This window comes from Benincasa hispida, chromosome 4 (assembly GCF_027475165.1).
Source record: "Benincasa hispida cultivar pf3 chromosome 4, pf3_genome.v1.1, whole genome shotgun sequence".
Classification (NCBI taxonomy): Eukaryota; Viridiplantae; Streptophyta; class Magnoliopsida; order Cucurbitales; family Cucurbitaceae; genus Benincasa; species Benincasa hispida.
The window spans coordinates 5544736-5547974 of NC_143481.1; the positions used below are offsets into that span (position 1 = coordinate 5544736).

Consider the following 3239-nt stretch of genomic DNA (forward strand, 5'->3'; position numbering starts at 1 on the left):
ATTTATGTAACACCCCGAATTTTCACTTTTTATATAATTTCTGTAATTTTGTTAGTGGAGGGCATTTTTGGAATTTCTGAGTTCAAGTGTAAATGCGAGAATTTAATTTTTGACCTTACAAAATTGTTCAATTTAGAAATTAATGGCAGGTTTTATTTTTACTTTTTGGGAAAGAAAGTAAGTAATAAAATAAATGGGAATAAGGAAAGGAATAAAATAGAGTTTATTTTATTTCCTTTTTAGTTTTTTAGTTTTATTATTATTATTCTTGTTATTCTTGTTATTATTATTTTTATATATAAAACAAATTAAACCCTTCTTCTTTAACCTCACCGTCCAACCCCTTCCTTTTTCGTGAAAACCCTAGCCGTCGAAACCAGCAGCCGCCTTTGAGTCCGCCGCAAGCCATCCGTACCTCTAGCTAGACGTCAGTTCCGCTATCCTAGTTGCTCGTGGAACGCTTCAATCGCTCAGTGTTTGTAGTCTGAAGCAGTCGCTCGCCGTCCAGCATCTCTGGTCAGTCGCATTCGTGGTGCAACCCTTTCACCGCACCATTGTCGATTCCAATCGCCAGCATCCGTCGTTCTTCATGTCGAGCACGGGTTTGAAGGCCAGACACCTTTGTTCGATGAGCCGTTGCCACAAGTCCCAGGTCAGCCGTAGTTAGTCGACTCGATCGGAGTTGCGCCGCGTCGTCGTTTCTGTGCGGGTCCAGTCCGTTTTCACAGCCGTTGTTGTCTTGGTCGTTGGTTTTGGATAGATTGATTGGTTGAGGTAAGATTTGAGTAGTGTGGTTGCAGTTTCTTGAGGATTTTGGAATACCCACTAACTATTGGTGTGTGTGGTTTATTCGGGTGAGTAAATGGATGTTTGAAATTTATTTGGAAAACTCAAAGGTTGATGTAAATTGAATGTTTTGGAATTAAGCTTAAAGATTTAAAAAAATCGATGTTTTTGCTTTGAATTTGAAGGTTGTGTTTCTGTGATTAGGGAAATTGCTTCAAGTTGCTATTGGAGATTGGGTCGTTCTAAGTTGCCGTCAAGCAAGGATTGTGAGCAATTGATGAGTTTAATTGGATTCTTAACACCCTTTGATTCGGCGTGTATCTACAGTCAATTTCGTGTCTGAAGCTCGACTGTAGTTCGACTTGAGCAAACACTTCGAGTAAGTGTCTTGGATGTATTGATGTGGATTTGTTATTTGGGTTATTCTTAGGATTGGAGTTTAATTTTGATTTTCACTTAGGGTTCGATTCAAGATTCTTTTAAGCAAGGAAGGAGATAAATTTGTTTCGATTGAGCTCAAACTCTAAGGTAAGTAATCTTACTACTGGAACTACTTTTATGTCAGGTGATACACTTAACATTGAGGATCCTGCAGCAGTTTTTCTTTGATTAATTTGGATTGTTTTGTGGTTGGATGGACTGCTTAAAGGATATATGAGCACGTGGTAATATATCGGAATGTGCTTACTTATGAGCTTGATAACTTGTAGAAACACAAGTTATTTATGCCATCTTATCTAGATATTGCAGCCAAAATTTCGTAATTATGCATCAAGTGTATGAAAATTAACTTAGTATGACAACAATTATAAATGTTTGCAATTACACCCACTAATGCCAAAAGGATGGAGGACAAGCCAAACTTTACTCTGTTTTGTAGGAGACCAAGTCACCGCTTGCGCTCAAGGCTCATGAGAAACTAATCAACGCATCTCTATCACATTGCGCCCGTTGTTCAACCTTGAAGAGACAATTATCGAAGTAACGGTGCAATGCGATAGTCAGTCTAGAGTTGTGCTACGACCGCATGCGGTAATAAAAACAAACACCGCATGCGAACCTATGATCGAAAGATGCAACCGAGCAATGCGAAAGCGGAGGATTAAGACACGTGTACAACTAACGGTTATGCAGAATTGGTGGTCTGATTGCATAACAGAAGGAATAATATCCCTCCATCTGCAGAATTACTATAACCATCAAGTGGGGACTACATGGCCAAAGTCAAAGGATCTGCTCCTATAAATACCCCAGCGAATTCAGATAAAATTATGCTATTTGATACTAGGCTTAGTGCTCTAAGATTTTAGAGAGAAAAAGGCTGAGCTGAGTGCTGAAAAGAAGGAATCCAGGAAGAGAAAGAGATAATGTCGAGCGGTAAATCTCAGATTCGACCAGCTGTATACCCAATCGAAGCTCTGTGCAGAGACCCCTACTACCAGTGGAGCAAGCCTAAAAGGGAAGCTCTTCCTTCCATCAAAACCATCATATCGGTAAGCAGATCTCCATTGAATCTGTGCCAAAACATTGACACCTGATTGTATCTGTTCTTTCTCCCTTTCATTGTATTCCATGTTTTCTTTATCTCTACATTCACACATCATGTATCAAATACTTAGTAGAAATATTAAATGTTTCGATAGATTTCATTTACCATTCTCTGTCTATTTTCGTTCACCCATTAGTCACTTTCTCCATGATGTTTTCTTAATCTCTTGATGAGCAATATGAATCACCAAGAACTTAATATGTATTAAAGTTATCAAATACGTTTAGCTAAAGCATGCTAGACAGTATCTTCACCTGTGAGAGCAGAAGTAAGATGCCATTCTGATCTATCGAGAGAAGTCAGAAGAGTGCGTTAACTAAAGCGAGTGGTACTTCTAGACATGGAAGCAACCTTGCGTTCATTACTTAGACTCTATTTCACCACAGACATGTGGGAAATGCGGCCGATCACTGAAAGGTGTATGCTAAGAGAAGAGCGGAACAGTATTTGTACCTTTAATTCAATTAAGAACTTGCGTTGTTTGTAATACTTATCTTTCTCTTTCTAATTTGTTCACAAGACTTGTCGTCGCATTCCACGTCTTTGCACAACCTTCACAGCCAACCTTAATCCTAGTATCTTGCACATAAACTCTGTATCTTGTAACATCTAGTTTAGGTTTATTGTATTTTCATGTTTTATCGCATCTTACTACTTTCCTTTATTTTACTATAATTTACATACTATACACACTTTTATAAAGAATTGAAAAACCCGATCGCATATACCATGAACATACTGCAATAATTGGCACCACTTCCCCGTGTTCGACCTCAGATCACACCAAGAAACTTGTGGTGGAATTACACTTGGTTCCATCATAAGGAAACTTGTGACAACATAGGGCATACTACTTGAGTATCTCTAATTTACGTATAAATAATAGTAGTATCGCATCATGATG

At 38.4% G+C, this 3239-nt stretch overlaps 1 long non-coding RNA gene across 2 annotated transcripts; it reads left to right on the top strand.

The window, feature by feature from the left end:
* Positions 1-290: 290 nt before the first annotated feature.
* On the top strand, positions 291-2439 carry LOC120076448 (uncharacterized). Of its 2 annotated transcripts, XR_016528901.1 has the most exons (4): positions 291-774; positions 991-1165; positions 1247-1314; positions 1667-2439. It is a non-coding gene; the product is annotated as an uncharacterized LOC120076448 (long non-coding RNA). The 2 variants fall into 2 exon arrangements; XR_005481548.2 differs by lacking the exon at positions 1667-2439 and having other exon boundaries at positions 326-774; positions 1247-1387.
* Positions 2440-3239: the final 800 nt, after the last annotated feature.